The sequence below is a fragment of the Podarcis melisellensis genome (assembly GCF_964234715.1).
Source record: "Podarcis melisellensis genome assembly, chromosome: 16".
Lineage (NCBI taxonomy): Eukaryota > Metazoa > Chordata > Lepidosauria > Squamata > Lacertidae > Podarcis > Podarcis melisellensis.
This window is the reverse complement of record NC_138533.1, coordinates 8,317,543-8,334,442: the sequence shown is the minus strand read 5'-3', so window position 1 is coordinate 8,334,442 and position 16,900 is coordinate 8,317,543. Positions and strand designations below refer to the sequence as shown.

Below are 16,900 nucleotides of genomic sequence, written 5' to 3'. Positions count from 1 at the left end.
GGCCGATGGTGTGTCTAGTCCGGCATCCTCTTCTCACAGTCACCAACCAGATATCCCCAGGAAACCAGCAAGCAGAACTCAAGTACAATAATAATAATAATAAATTTTATTTATACCCCGCCCTCCCAGGCCAGAGCCGGGCTCAGGGCGGCTAACACCAATAAAATCACAGTAAAAACATAATGGGGGGGGGACCAATTTAAAATACAGGTTAAAATGCAATTATGCAGCCTCATTTTAAAAGTAGCCGATAGATCAAGACCTTAAGGGGAGGGCAACATAATAATAATAATAATAATAATAATAATAATAATAATAATAACAACAACATTTTATTTATATCCTGCCCTCCCCAGCCGAAGCCAGGCTCAGAGTGGCTAACAATAGTAAAATGATAAAACATCCTAAAGTCATCCTAAAATCATTCTAAAATCTAAAATAAGGGTCAGACTGAGTCCAAACCAAAGGCCAGGCGGAACAGCTCTGTCTTGCAGGCCCTGCGGAAAGATGTCAAATTCCACAGGGCCCTAGTCTCTTGGGACAGAGCGTTCCACCAAGTCGGGGCCAGTACTGAGAAGGCCCTGGCCCTAGTTGAGACCCAGTCTAACCACCTTGCGACCTGGGACAAAAGGACGTTCTCTTCCTGTGATTTCCAGCAACCCTGGATGGGCCATTGGCCTGGTTCAGGAAGGATCAGTTTCTGTTCTTATGTCCCAGGCTAGGTTTGGCAATCTCAGCACCTGCGCCAAACAGGGAGGACAGGATCCGCGTAGTCCAAAACAATATGTGAATTGAAACACAGCTCTCCTTTGATAGCCCCACTCCTCTGAATTTTGCAATGTAGTTCTACAGCCTTGAAACAGGTCCCAAAATGCACATACAGTCGTACCTCGGCTGCCGAACACCTTGGGAGTCGAACGTTCCAGCTCCCGAACAATCGAAAACTGGAAGTGAGTGTTCCAGTTTTCGAACATTCTTTTGGAAGCCGAATGTCTGACAGGGCTTCTATGACTTCTGATTGGCTGCAGGAGCTTCCCATGCTTTGGTTTTCGAACATTTTGGAAGTTGAACGGACTTCCGGAACGGATTCTGTTCAACCTCCGAGGTATGACTGTACAGTGGTACCTCGGGTTACATACGCTTCAGGTTACAGTCTCCACTAACCCAGAAATAGTACCTTGGGTTAAGAACTTTGCGGGAGGCCCCATTAGCTAAAGTGGTGCTTCAGGTTAAGAACAGTTTCAGGTTAAGAACGGACCTCCGGAACGAATTAAGTACTTAACCTGAGGTACCACTGTATTTGGAAAAAACCAACAACTGTTTCTCAGAGAGCTGAGTGAGTTTTCGCTTTGTACAGCAGCCACTCCTGTCACATTCACACCTCTGGATTGCTTGTTTTTTTAAGTTTCTAGCTCTCAATATCTCAAACTGAAGAGTACGTGGGCAGCAGAAAGTGACATTTTGTAAGCTGCAAGATTTATCGTGGCAGGAGAAAAATTGCACAACAAGAGCAACACTTTACAGAGCAGGTAACAGTTTAGTGAAGTTAAGAACATTTAAGAACAGACCTCCGGAACGAATTAAGTACTTAACCCGAGGTACCACTGTACTAGGATTACGCATGCCTAAAATGGCATGTATAGCAGGAAACAACATGCATAGATGTGTTGCATTGTGGGAAGTTCCTTTGCAAAAAAAAGAGAGATGTCCTGTTTGTAACTGGAGGTTACCTCTTGCACCTGGAGCGATCAGAGAAAAGATGCAAGCCCTTGGACGGATGATCCCATTCATCTCTCTCTCTCTCTCTCTCTCTCTCTCTCTCTCTCTGGCACTCAAGGGAGTTTCAGAAGGCCCTCGGCTACCATTTGGGTTGGGGTGAATTCACTGGTAAATATGCAATAATTGACTGGTTGATTAAAAATATTAATAATTAACCGTGGATTTCAATAACTGGCACGGCAAGCCAAATTCAGCCTGCAAGTTGTAAGGCACCCCCCCTCTCTCCCAAGATCACCCAATGAGCTCTTCGGCCGAGTGGAGATTTGAACCCAGGTCTCCTGGGTGCCAGTCCGATGCTCTAACCACTACACCACCACTGGCTCTTATTTGTTGCACATGCTCCACGTGTTCTTAGGTGTCCCACATTGAAATTAAAATACTCTGAAATAAACAATATAAGAGGAGTGTGCTGGATCAAGCCAAAGGGCCATCTGGTCTGGCATCCTGCTCTAACATAACAACAACAACAACAAGAACAACAACACCTTTATTGCCATTGTACAACATCTGCAGGACCCAACCACAAGAGCACTCTTCCCTCCTGCGGTTTCTATAAACTTTGTGTGATACAGAATATTCATTTGTTCTCCCAACCATGATTTTACACCTGCATTATCAATTTCTCTTGGAAACTGGGCTGTGTGTTTTTTTAAAAAAATATTTTTCAATTTTTGAGTATGACAACATTTTTCTTCTTCTTATTCATACATATCCAATCCCAATTTGCATTGTTTGGCTTCCCCCCACCCCCGCCCCCCAATTTTTTTCCTTTTCTTCTCCTTGCATATAAGTATATTTCTCCAAATAATTTCAACCTCTTTTCCAGTCCTAATTCTATTATTACTTCATAAATGTTACACCAAGCCTGCTAATGTTTTAATGTATTTACAGTGTACTTTAAAGTAATCTATATATATATTTTCCAATTCTTGGTTAATGTTTGGAACAGGTTCACGGAGGGCTTATGCATAGAATATCTCCTTGGTTCAGCAGCCGGAGTTTATTGTGTTTATAAGGGGGGGGGAGGAGAGATTTGCACAAATTGTTACCACCTGTTTGCATTCGGCGAAAAAAATGTGCGTTTGTTTGATAAGGAGGTGGCAGGCTGGGTGAATCACTCTGCACTGATCCAGTTTATAACAGGGAGGCGTAGCCTGCATTTGATCCCGGAAGAGACAAGGGGTAGTGGAAAAACCCCACTAAACAAAAAATTATTTGAAGAATCGTTATCCCACCTTTCTGCCAAACAAGGCTCCTAGAATAACCTACAGATCAACACAAAGAAGACAGTGCCCTGCCCTGGGGTTTACAATCCTCAAACAGACATGGCACAAAAGGAAAATGGATTGGGAGGGCGGAGGAAAGAGCAAGATCTGAGTTTACAAGGTCTTCTCATGAGCAGCTGGGGTGGGGCATTTAAAGAAAGGCGGAAACAAAGGTCACTGGTATCTCAGCAGAGCTGATAGAACGGCCCTCTTTCCCTTCTCTCCCAGTTACGTATCTGCTGATTGATTGAGCGGCCGCTGACAGGTGACAGCTGATGGACAAAGGAGGCCATTGGAGCTGCCTTCTAGCAGAGATGATGGAGAGATCCTGCTTCTCTCCCCTCTCGCTCCATCTGCTACAGCCTGATGGATCAGTAGAAAAAAGACAGTCAAGGAACTGAGAAATTGCACAAAACAAATGAAATAAAATCCCTGAAACGAGAAGTAATTGACTATAAATATTATCTTGCAGAAACCAACCAAATAATAAAAATCAATATGAATCAAAAAGCTTAAGGGAAAAAATTTGAAAAACCTAAAATAGAACAAAGCCTTAACAGGATGCCGGCTACAAACCTCGTTTCACTGAACTTTCCAGTTTCCTCAGAAGGAAATAGAAAAATCATAAACTTTATATGACCAAAATTCAAACAAGGGTAGAACCCCCCCAAATTCTGACGTATTATGATCCTAGCTCAACCTAGGTAAAGAAAAGTGCAGTAATAGAGGACTCAAAAGTACAATTTCTAATACTGAATTTACAAAAAAAGGTTTGAAAACCTAAACAGCAAGTTTTAAACAAAGCTTGACTTGAAGAAAGCAAAGTGCAATGATAGAGGGTTGAGGACTCAGCGGTGAAAATTCCAGTGCTGCTTTTACAAAAAGGTTTAAAAACCAAAGTGGCACAAATTCAAAGAAAAGAATACAAGATAAAGCTGTTTTAGATTTTAAACAAACTCAGGACCAGGGCTGAAACGCCCCCATAGTCTAGATATTATTGCTGGTGTTAAAGACTGCTGGCAGATGACAGCTGATGGACAAAGGAGGCCATTGGAGCTGCCTTCTAGCGGAGATGATGGAGAGATCCTGCTTCTCCCCTCTCATTCCATCTGCTACAGCCTGATGGATCGGCTGCTCCTTAACTGGAGGGTCACTTTTTCTTGCCCCCCACATACCTTCATAGGGGACCTTCTGAGGACTGCAAGACAGGGGTGGGCGGGGCCAGAGGCCACAAAAGTGGGTGGGGCCACAGTGGCGAGTCTCAACTTTTTCATGCGAGGTGTTCTATTGATTTTGTGAAAGTGACAGTGGCGTGAGAGCTCTTGGTGAACTAATATTTTTCCTCCCCGCCCTCGCCTTGTATAACAGTGCCTAATTTTTCTGATTGTTCTAGCTTTCGGCGAACATTCTTTTTTCTTTTTTAATTGACCCACACGCCTTAAAGAACAGATCTAATCATCACAGCCTTGTTCTCTGTCACTGAGCTAGCAAATCACCGAGCGACACCACTCCCAAAAGCAAGATATATTAAAGATTCATTTCAGATAATGAATGGATATAATTGAAGGGGGGGAGATTTGATCTGAAGCAGGAACTGTTCCAGAATTAATCTGGAGTCAATGAACTGAAGAACTGGTTTTGTGGTGATCCGAGGTGTGCGGCGGGTTAATTGATTTGGATGGGGGTCTCGGTTGTCTTGCCACCTGTCGCTTTTTAATCCTGAAATTTGCATCTATACCTACAAACCAGCGTTTGTACCTTTTTGCATCCCAGATATTTCCACCGCTTTGTCCCTTCCTGTTTAAATCTTGTGATTTACCGCAAAGGGAAGGGGGGGCAGTTTTGCATGGAGGGATAAAAGCTCACTCACTTTCTGTGGAAACCTCGATGCAAATGGAAATGATTGCAGAAACAAAACCCTTCCGTAAGAAAGCAAAGGAGCTGTCCAAGGATGCAAATCGAGGATGCAAATTCATGTTCCCCTTCTTTGGATTCAGAAGTCTGGAGTTGGTACTAAGCCAGTCCTGTGTGCAGCCTGGGAGCCATGGAGGCACAGGTCAATTCTGTGTCCAGGGCAGCTGTTTACCAGCTCCATCTGGTACGCAGGATGAGATCCTCCCTGCCTGCAGACTGTCTCGCCAGAGTGTTGCATGCTCTGGTTATCTCCCGCTTGGACTACGGCAATGCGCTCTACATGGGGCTACCTTTGAAGGTGACCCAAAACTACAACTAATCCAGAATGCGGCAGCTAGACTGGTGACTGGGAGTGGCTGCCGAGACCATATAACACCGGTCCTGAAAGACCTACACTGGCTCCCAGTACGTTTCCAAGCGCAATTCAAAGTGTCGGTGCTGACCTTTAAAGCCCTAAATGGCCTCAGTCCAGTATACCATTAGCTAAAGTGGCGTCTCAGGTTAAGAACAGTTTCAGGTTAAGAACGGACCTCCAGAACGAATTAAGTACTTAACCCGAGGTACCACTGTATTCTGTTGGAAGCCGCCCAGAGTGGCTGGGGAAACCCAGCCAGATGGGCGGGGTATAAATAAATAAGCACGAGTCCCCAGGTGTTCGAAAAACCAGTAAGGTGGGATGAATCATCATAGTAAGGGGCTCAATGACTGAAATCTTGGACCGCTTCTGCCAGTCAGATCAGACAGTGCTGGGCTAGATGGACCCAATGGTCTGGCTCAGCACACAACAGCTGCCTATGAACCCACGACCGAGAGCTGCATCCCTTTTTGCAAGCGGCAAGCAAGACTTCCTTCCATGCCACTTCCCTCGCAGCCTGGCACTCGGCCTCCATGCCAGGGCGTGGCGCCTCGGGGCAAAGGGAGTAGCTCCATCATGAGGAGATGACTCAGCCTTGCAAAACTTTGGGCAGCGGAGACTGGAGGAATCGCTCGGAGGAACACACACACACGGTAATCGCAGCGACCATCCCAGCTGCCTGGGGCCTGGCCTGCCACAGGGAAAACCAAGCAAAGCATCTGGCATCTGGAAAGAGACAGAAAACTGGACTGAAACTCACAAACTTCAGAAACCTCTGAATGGATTTCCTGCCTAGCCAGGAAAAACTGAAACCAGCTTTCTTTGCAAAGGTCCTGCCGGAGGGGGGACTGCACAGATTCCTCTGTCCCTTCCGCCCGATAAAGAGACAGGGAGCCTTTTTCCATTCAAGGGCCGGGTTTCTCCCAAAGCTACATTCCAGGGGCCACCTGCCAGTGGTGGATAGATCCAGGGGCAAAGGCTGTAAATGTTGCTTATGTTTCTACCTGCACCTTTCTGCCCACCGTCCGTCCACGCAAGAGGCACGGTCAGAGTTCAAGGACACGTCCCAGCAAGGCAGAGATACTTGAGGAGGGTGATGAGGAAGACCACTAAGGGGGGAGTGGCCTGGGAAGAGTCCCAAGGGCCAGGCAGAGAGGTCTGGGCCCCCTCCAACACCTGCCCCACTTGGGCCTGAGCTCCCCTATTCTTGTCTTAGTAGATGAGGAGGAAGCTTAATTTAATTTTGCTTGACTTCCTTCATCTGGGTTCTGAGTTCCTGTCCCAGCTTAAGGTAAAGGTAAAGGGACCCCTGACCATTAGGTCCAGTCGTGACCGACTCTGGGGTTGCGGCGCTCATCTCGCTTTATTGGCCGAGGGAGCCGGCGTACATCTTCCGGGTCATGTGGCCAGCATGACTAAGCCGCTTCTGGCGAACCACAGCAGCGCACGGACACGCCGTTTATCTTTCCGCTGGAGCGGTACCTATTTATCTACTTGACGTGCTTTGGAACTGCTAGGTTGGCAGGAGCAGGGACCGAGCAACGGGAGCTCACCCCATCGCAGGGATTCGAACTGCCGACCTTCTGATCGGCAAGTCCTAGGCTCTGTGGTTTAACCCACAGTGCCACCTGTGCCCCTTGTAGCAAATCATCACAACTTTCTGGGTATTGGCAGTTAGGCACTGGTATTATTCTGTAGATGGAAGAGGGGAGGTAGCGCCATCACCTGCACCACATATTGAAGGGTAGTCTGTTAAAGGATTCCGGGGGGCGTGGCCCTGTCCGAAGCCTAGGGAGGTGAGGGCCCAAGGCACACTCCCAATCGGTGACCCTGGGGGAGTTCCTAGTAGATGTGCATCAGAAGGACTCCCCCTACTGGTGGTTAACCCTTCCCAGACAGGAAACCTTATAGGGCGGGAGGGTGGGGGGGGGGAAGCAGGAACAGCTGGCAGGCGGCAAAGAGGGAGATCCCCTGCTGCGTCCTGCTTTAAATAGGCCAAGCCACACACCCCGAGCCAGCCAATTGGCCGACCAAGGGGTGACGCGGCCGGGAATCCCTCCAATCACGTGTGGCTGGCCACCACCCACCACGCACGAGGAGGGGCTGGGAAGCCCACAACCCCACTCCTCCTTAGGCAATCAGCCTCTCCTGCTACTGTCCCCCAGTGATGGGTCTTCAAAGGTAGAGTGTCACTGTCCACAGAGGGTTCATTTAACAATCATGTCTGGTAATTGTCTGTTTCGGCACTACCTCCTGATGAGCAGTAATAATAACAGGCACCATTGTCTTTTAAAGCTATTGACATCCCAGCCTCTTGTGGCGGTGAGTTCCGCAAGTCAACAGGATTAACTCAAGGGGTGAGATGGGGATGGAATTCTGGCCTTGTCCTAAATCTCATTGCTGCTCGATTTCAACAGCAGTACATCTCCACCTGTTGATCTTCTGCTTTTTTTCACAGAACCATAGGAAGGGACACCAAGACTTATCTAGTCCAACCCCTGCGATGCAGGAATTCCTGCCGGTGTCTTACAGCGCCGGGCCGCTCCATAAGTTCAAAGCCTCAATTTTGTGCCTTTTGAATCTTTTGCCATTCAAAGCTACATTTTTTTATGCAGCTTAAACGAAACTATACTTGCATCTTCTCAAGAGCGCAGTTTAGGGCCGGAGTGTATTTTACCCTTGGATCAAGGCTGCCTGCACAAACTTGCAGACCTTTGTTCTCTGAGCTGTGCGCACGTGACAGGTAGCTAACCCTTTATTTAGCTGCGCACGCAGGCACACAACCCCTTTTGTCTTCTTGTCACACTCTGTCCAGTGCCCGGCTCTCGAATCCTCTCTGCCTTTCCCGTCGCCCAGCACATCTGAATAAGCGCCTCCATTGTCCGATGGCCAGTCACCCGTAAAACAGGCCCCGATTTCAGCAGCAAAGACCGGTGACTCCCGAAACAAGCAACCTCAGCCTGGTGGGAAACCACCCACCATCTGCAACCTTGTCTGAGCCCTGCTCAGAGTAGACCTACTAGGGGCAACGGGCACGACAAAATCAAGTTGGCGAGGCTCATTTGACAACAGGCGAGAAGCCGAGCTTTCAGTGTCGGTCGGCACGGTCCTGCGGAACTCTCTGCCACTAGAGATTTCTGTGCCAGCTTTTAAATACCTGCTGGAGACTTTTTCTATTCTGCAACTTCGTTCTGCCCGTTAAGAACGCATTCCTTCTACAAATGGTGAATTAATGCCTGTTTTTATGGTTTTTGTACTGCACAGATTGTACATTTTATTGATGTAAAGAGCATATATATATATATATATAATCCCCAAATGGCATTATGGATTATTTATATAAACAAACAAACAAACAAACAAACAATCAGCTGTTTGGTCTACTCTGAGTAAGAACATAAAAAGTAAGAGCCCTGCTGGATCAGGGCATATCTCGGTGGCTAACCAGAAGCCGCTACGAAAAAGCCCGTAAGCTGGATCCGAGTTCAAGGGCAGCCTTTGACAATAAAATTATGATGATAGTGGTTATCTGGTAGGACTTAGTGAGGAAGAGGGTTGGATGAATCTTTTAATTTTGTTTTTTCTCAGTTTTTCACCCCCCCTCCCCGCATTCTGGTCTTTTCTCCACATTTCCATATTTGTCTGTTGTTATTCTTATTTCTGCTGCTGCTGCTGCTATTATTATTATTATTATTATTATTAACCAATCCTCATGAAAATTCACCATCCTTTCAGTGCCTCTTCCTCCTGAAAACTCGTGGTTTTCTTGTTTCGCTTTTTTGCCATTTGTGTGCAGTTTTCCTTAAGATGTACATTATTCCAGTAACATTTCACCTAAAACAATGGATTCTTCTGCGTCCTTTTCACTGGCAAGCCCATTTCTTTATGCACAAGTAACATTACTCAAGGGACGCGGGTGGCACTGTACATTACACAACAGAGCCTAGGACTTGCCGATCAGAAGGTTGGCGGTTCGAATCCCCGCAACGGGGTGAGCTCCCATTGCTCGGTCCCTGCTCCTGCCAACCTAGCAGTTCGAAAGCACATCAAAGTGCAAGTAGATAAATAGGTACCACTCCTGCGGGAAGGTAAACGGCGTTTCCGTGCGCTGCTCTGGTTTGCCAGAAGTGTCTTAGTCATGCTGGCCACATGACCCGGAAGCTGTACGCCGGCTCCCTTGGCCAATAAAACGAGATGAGCACCGTAACCCCAGAGTCGGTCATGACTGGACCTAACGGTCAGGGGTCCCTTTAACTTTACCTTTAACATTACCCAGATATATGCATTTTTGTACGCATGATGGGGCGTGGCAAAATTTGAGTAACTGAAATCTTCGGAGGGCGGCTGCTTTTTAGTTTGCCTAGGGTTTCAGAAAGCCCAAATTAGGTAAAATTGCCTTTAAATGTGCACCTCATCCACATTCACCCCCCACCTTCTCTCCCCAGACATTGTTAGACGCTGACTCCCCGCAGCTGCAAACTCTTCAGTCCCTTGATGTTTGAAGATTTCAGTTCATCTAATCCATAAAAGAACTTCTCAGGGCTAAAAGGAAACAAACCTGCAGCTTTTTCTTATTTCCTTAAATCTGTCACGCATGCATGCAAATTTATGGGCGCGTTCCCATTTCTCGTTTACGGTCTTAAATCAGGCCAGCCAGATCTTGTATTTGGGGTCAGGAAATGGGCAGCCAAACGGCAATTAGAAAATAATTGATCCAGGGGCTGAAGCTGGGGGAAAGTTCGCCTCCGCTGCATTTGAATGCTAACAGTGTGATCCTCTAACGTTTACTCACAAGGAAGCCCACCAAGTTCAGTTGGGGCTCAAGTGTGTTTATGGGATGCCTTTCCTCAAGCTGGTGCCTTCCAGCTGTTTTCAACTACAGAGCATGAGACTCTGTAACTGTTTAAGGTGGTAACATAGGGATTGAGGTCTCTGGTATGAACAAGGTCTTGCCTTTGCTTTCTTAGAACTTCGGCCACCATGGCCAAGAGGATTCGTGTATCTCCTCATCCACACACACACACTTATCCCCACAAGCATGTTCCTCAGTTCGCTCAGAGTCACCATCTCAATCAGCTGCCTGTCTCTTCCCTCTGCATAGGTAAAGGGACCCCTGACCACTAGGTCCAGTCGTGACCGACTCTGGGGTTGCAGTGCTCATCTTGCTTTACTGGCCGAGGGAGCCGGTGTACAGCTTCCGGGTCATGTGGCCAGCACGACTAAGCCGCTTCTGGCGAACTAGAGCAGCACATGGAAATGCCGTTTACCTTCCCACCAGAGCGGTACCTATTTATCTACTTGCACTTTGACGTGCTTTTGAACTGCTATGTTGGCAGGAGCAGGGACCGAGCAACGGGAGCTCACCCCGTCACTGGGATTCGAACCGCCAACCTTCTGATCGGCAAGCCCTAGGCTCTGTGGTTTAACCCACAGCGCCACTTGCATCCCTCCCTCTGCATAGTCTGGTCCAATCCCTCCACTCTTCCGCCAAGTGAGTCAGCTCAACCCAGCAGTGTTCAGAAGGAGAGCAGGACGCCTGGGGAGAGGGAATGACTCACTCGGCAAACACGCACCCTCCTCGGGTTGCCAGGAGACCAGTGGGAGGCTCCTCCCGCACATCACTAGTTTTATTTGCAAACAAAGAAGGGGATTTCTTCGCCGCTAGCCAGGACAAACGTCCCACTGATCTAAAGGTTGGGCCGGCTGCTGAAACATGTTGCCAGATCTCTTTCACTCCACAGCCCAGCATGGAGAGGAGCTGCGGGGGGGGGGGGGTCCGAGCAGGGAGTGAAGCATTTGGGGGTGCTGCCCCATGAACCTCCGACTGCCCCTGTCTTCTTCCTTACAACCTGTCTAAGTGGCAACCTTGGCTGACAGCTTTCTCTCCCTCCTTCGTCTCGACATTGCAGGGAAGACATACACACCCTGCAAATGTCCTGGGGAAACTGAAGACTACTGTTGTCTATGCTCTGGTCAAGGTTAGATTACTGCAATGCATTATATGTAGGACTGCCTCTGAAGATGGTTCGGGAACTTCAGCTGGTGCAGAATTCAGCAGCCGGGTTGCTCACCGGAGCAAAATAGTTTGAGCATATTACACCCATCCTGGTCCAACTGCACTGGCTACCAATTAATTTCCCAATTCAAAGTGCTGGTTTCAAAGCCTTAAACGGCTCAGGAACGCAATACTTCAAGGACCACCTCTTTCCATATGAACCTATCCGGACCCTGAGATCATCTTCTGAGGCCCTTCTTTGTGTGCCTCCTAATAATAATAATAATAATTTATTATTTATACCCCGCCCATCTGGCTGGGCTTCCCCAGCCACTCTGGGCGGCTTCCAACAAAATATTAAAATACAGTAATGCATCAAACATTAAAAGCTTCCCCAAACAGGGCTGCCTTCAGATGTCTTCTAAAAGTCTGGTAGTTGTTTTTCTCTTTGACATCTGGTGGGAGGGCGTTCCACAGGGAGGGCGCCACTACCGAGAAGGCCCTCTGCCTGGTTCCCTGTAACTTGGCTTCTCGCAGTGAGGGAACCGCCAGAAGGCCCTCAGCGCTGGACCTCAGTGTCCGGGCAGAACGATGGGGGTGGAGATGCTCCTTGAAAGGTTCGGAGGGTGGCAACACGAGAACGGGGCCTTCTCTGCAGTGGCTCCCCCTCTGTGGAATGCTCTCCCCAGGGAATTTCGCCTGGTGCCTTCATTATACACCTTTAGGCACCAGGCAAAAACGTTCCTTTTTAACCAGGCCTTTGGTTGACCTGATTGACAAGCAGCACGTCTGGGGAAACCCCAAAAGTTTGGAGAAGTAATGCCTCTCTGTCGAAAGAAATAAAGCTTTGGGGAAAATAAGAATTTCCAGTGAGGAAAACCCCTCAAATAGCTCTTTTTTGAGAGCTGAGCACACTCAGTGGGCAGGGCTGACTGATTTATGGTTCACAGGGGTGGGATGGAAGAGCCGGCTGGTGGGAGCAGGAAGGATCGGAGTATCACAGGAAAGAATGTGTGTGTGGTTGTCTGGTAACCCTAAACAGAGAGACTCCATGCAGCAAAGTTTATTAGCAACTCCCCCATCATGGTCTTCTTTTATGAAGATGGTGATGTATATATTACGATGCGCCGAGTCTCGAGACTGGCACTGGTTGATGGGAACTGTAGTATAGCTGGAGGGAATCAGGTTGTCTCAATTGCCCAAGATGTAGAGAGAAAGATTGGGGGCTTTTTTACAGCTCCCTCAACATCACCTCTGGGAGTCGAGTTCAAATCCCTGCTTAGCTCAGGAGGTGAAAGGGTAGCCTCTGAGCATGTAACAGAGAGCACACCAGGAGAAAACATTCCTCTTCTCCCAGGCCTTTGGCTAATTAAACAATCTATATACCGGTAGCTTGTTAAAACTGCGTTGGCGGAGTTCTTGTTTTGTTTGTTTTTATGCAGTTTATTATTATTTGTTTCTTTTTAATTTTTTTATAGCTTTTTATTCAAAATTAAAACAAAACATATTATTCAGAAACATATCATCCTTATTCCCCCCCCCCATTTTTCCTCCCTCCCCCCACAGAACCCACCCCCCCAACTTCCCTCAGTTCCAGTTCTGGATTTCTCTAAAAATGCTGTTTTCTGCATGTTACACAGTTGTATAGATCCTCAAACTATCTAGCTGATTATTATCAATAAAAAAGTTGGTGAATGTTTATTCAAAACCAGCCAAGGAGTCCAGTTTGCTGGAGTCCAGTACTCTGGTTTCTCTTCAGATCGTACAAATCTTTCGCCTATTATTTGGGGGTTTTTTTAATACTGCAAACCACACCCTGTGATCCTCGGATGAAGGGCGGTATAGAAATTTAATAAATAAATGAAGAAGCAAGCAAACAAATGAATTTGAAAGGGTGCGAGCATCTAGCTCTCATTTTAAGAGTTGTTCCAATGCTGGAAGCCATTTCAGAACCGACTTTGGAATGAGCATCGCAGAGGGAGCGATCGGTTGGCCTGTGCTACCACCTTGTGCTGACCATCGTCCACTGCAGGAGTTGTGTGTTTGTGTGTTGTTTTTTGTGTGTGTGTGTTTCACATTCCACAGGGGAGGCCCTGTGTTTTTTTGCCAGCTCCCTCTGCTGCCCTCTGGTGCTCATGACACAGAAGCGCATGAACATGCATTTCTGTTAAATGCAGCCGTCGTTCTGGAAAGCTCGTCATTTCGGCTCTCTTAACAGGGCTTAGGAAAGGGATGGCCCTTCAGGTGTTGTGGGGACACATCCCCAGTCACAGGCCATCCTGGCTGCTGGGGTCAGATGGGAGTCAAACAGCACCAGGAGAGCCACAGTTTTGTCCATCTATTAGTTAGCAATTGTGTGGAAAAAAGTTTCCAGATGTGGGATGGGGAACCTGTGTCCCTCCCCAGATGTTGTTGACCTTTTGGGACTTCTTAGCTTAGAGAAATGATGAGCAAGAGTCTATAAAAATTATTGTTACAAAAGTTCCTCTCTCTGCCGCAAGAGCCCATGGGGTCCTGGGCACACACATAGGGTCTGTGCTTAACAACAACAACAACAACAACAACAACAACATATTATTTATTATTATTTATACCCCTCCCATCTGCCTGGGTTTCTCCAGCCACTCTGGGCGGCTCCCAGCAGAATATTAAAAACACGATAAAACATTAAAAACTTAGAATCATAGAATCATAGAGTTGGAAGAGACCACAAGGGCCATCGAGTCCAACCCCCTGCCAAGCAGGAAACACCACCAGAGCACTCCTGACATATGGTTGTCAAGCCTCTGCTTAAAGACCTCCAAAGAAGGAGACTCCACCACACTCCTTGGCAGCAAATTCCACTGTCGAACAGCTCTTACTGTCAGGAAGTTCTTCCTAATGTTTAGGTGGAATCTTCTTTCTTGTAGTTTGGATCCATTGCTCTGTGTCCGCTTCTCTGGAGCAGCAGAAAACAAGCTTTCTCCCTCCTCTATGTGACATCCTTTTATATACTTGAACATGGCTATCATATCACCCCTTAACCTCCTCTTCTCCAGGCTAAACATGCCCAGCTCCCTCCTCATAAGGCATCGTTTCCAGGCCTTTGACCATTTTGGTTGCCCTCCTCTGGACACGTTCCAGTTTCTCAGTGTCCTTCTTGAACTGTGGTGCCCAGAACTGGACACAGTACTCCAGGTGAGGTCCCTTGATCTAGATGCTATACTCCTATTGATGCAGCCCAGAATTGCATTGGCTTTTTTAGCTGCCACGCCACACTGTTGGCTCATGTCAAGTTTGTGGTCAACCAAGACTCCTAGATCCTTTTCACATGTACTGCTCTCAAGCCAGGTGTTACCCATCTTGTATTTGTGCCTCTCATTTTTTTTGCCCAAGTGCAATACTTTACATTTCTCCCTGTTAAAATTCCCTAAACAGGTGTCTTCTAAAAATCAGGTACAGTCATACCTCGGGTTACAGATGCTTCAGGTTGCGCATTTTCGGGATACGGAAATGCTGAAACCTGGAAGTACCGGAAAGGGTTACTTCCGGATTTCAGTGCTCACGCTTGCGCATGCGCAGAGGCGCCGAATCACAACCCGCTCGTGCGCAGACGAGGTGCTGTGGGTTGCGAACGTACCTCCCACACAAATCACGTTCGCAACCTCCACTGTAGTTGTTTATTTCCTGGACATCTGATGGGAGGGTGCCACTACCGAGAAGGCCCTCTGCCTGGTTCCCTGTAGCTTCACTTCTCGCAGTGAGGGAACTTCCAGAAGGCCCTCAGAGCTGGACCTCAGTGTCTGGGCTGAACGATGGGGAACTGAGACACAGCAGAGACTGTTGCAGCTTTAAGAAATACAGTTTATTCACAGATTTACACCTCCAGTCTGCACGGAGGGGGTCCAGATCTTACAGCACAGTCATCTCAAGAGGGGTTTGTTCCCCACAGTAGTGTAGCACTTCACTCCAAGACATTTCCTAATCTCCTTTATTCCGTTTCATTCTAACGGTCCATTATTTGGATGCTTTTAAGTACTAATGTTTAATCCCCCCAGGTGTTAGCTAACCTGATGTTATGTTCTAAGCTTGGAAAGTAGAACAATAGGCAGGTAGGATCCTAGAATGCAACAACCTGATTGGCCTGCAGGAGCAACCCAATCAGACCCCAGGAGGAAGTTAATCAGCCTATTAGGCCAGTAGAATCCTAGAATGCAACAACTGATTGGCCTGCAGGAGCAGCCCAATCAGGCTCCAGGAGGGAAGCAGAATCAGCCAATCAGATGGGACTCATTGTGTAAATCATGTATATAAAGCCTGAGGTTTGGGGGGGAATTTCATTCACTGTCTTATGAGCTGCAATAAAGAGCCTGAAATCACTACATGACCCTTGCTGATTGACTAGGATTAAAGAATGGTACACACTTAGGACGTTTACCTAGGTTAATTAACTGTTCACATGCTCATTGCTGTTGCTCAGAAGTAGGTCCACACAGTGGATCTGGATTACATTCTCACGGTCTTGACATATAAACACCGATTAAACCCCTCAGCCCCCTCGTCCCCTTCTCCTTGTGCCCTCCATCTTTCCCAACATCAGGGTCTTTTCCAGGGAGTCTTCTCTTCTCATGAGGTGGCCAAAGTCTTGGAGCCTCAGCCTCAGCCCTTTCTAAGACACATTGAAACTGTCTTAGAACATATTCCAGTTATAACACACGAGTTCTAATTAAATCCTAATATTTACTATACCTAAACATTTAGTGCTGCAGATCGATTCTACTATGCACCTCATGGGGGAAGCGGATACAGAAAAGATGTTCTTCTCCCTTTCGCTTAACACTAAAACGTGTGGAAATCCAGTGCAGGTGTTGGAAGATTAGACACAGATAAAAGAAAGGGCCTCATGAGAAGGTGGTCTTTTTTCTGTTGCATGTCCACCCCTGGGGCTTAGCTCTAGGATGTTTGCTAGCAGCAAGGCACAGATCCTGGGAGCATCAAAGAGCTGTGGACCCTCCTATGAGAGGCAGGCCCTGCTAGAGGAGGCATAGGGCAACAGGTGCTTCAGTTGTGCACTGGGACTGAATTGCAACTGGAAAAAGGTCCTGGAACGCAGAACGTGCCTGCTGTGGCTGAAAAGATCCTTCCTTCCTTCCTTCCTTCCTTCCTTCCTTCCTTCCTTCCTTCCTTCCTTCCTTCCTTCCTTCCTTCCTTCCTTCCTTCCTTTCTTTCTTTCTTTCTTTCTTTCTTTCTTTCTTTCTTTGCTTGTACAGTGGTACCTCGGTTTATGAACTTAATCCGTTCCGGAAGTCCATTCTTAAACCAAAACCATTCTTAAACCAAGGCGCACTTTCCCTAATGAGGCCTCCCACTGCTGGGGCCCTTCCACAGTTCAGATTCCATTCTTCTTGTTGTTGTTTAGTCGTGTCCGACTCTTCATGACCCCCTGGACCAGAGCACGCCAGGCACTCCTGTCTTCCACTGCCTCCCTCATGCTGGTAGCTTCGAGAACACTGTCCCACCATCTCGTCCTCTGTCGTCCCCTTCTCCTTGTGCCCTCCATCTTTCCCAACATCAGGGTCTTTTCCAGGGAGTCTTCTCTTCTCATGAGGTGGC

General features: G+C 47.4%; 1 long non-coding RNA gene across 1 annotated transcript in view; it reads left to right on the top strand.

Moving 5' to 3' along the window:
- The window catches only part of LOC309358826, a 46,225-nt gene extending 29,849 nt beyond the window's left edge, over positions 1-16,376 (top strand). Inside the window, exon 2 of the long non-coding RNA XR_014163646.1 lies at positions 16,153-16,376. This is a non-coding gene — a long non-coding RNA (uncharacterized lncRNA). The remainder of the gene's footprint in view (positions 1-16,152) is intronic.
- Positions 16,377-16,900: the final 524 nt, after the last annotated feature.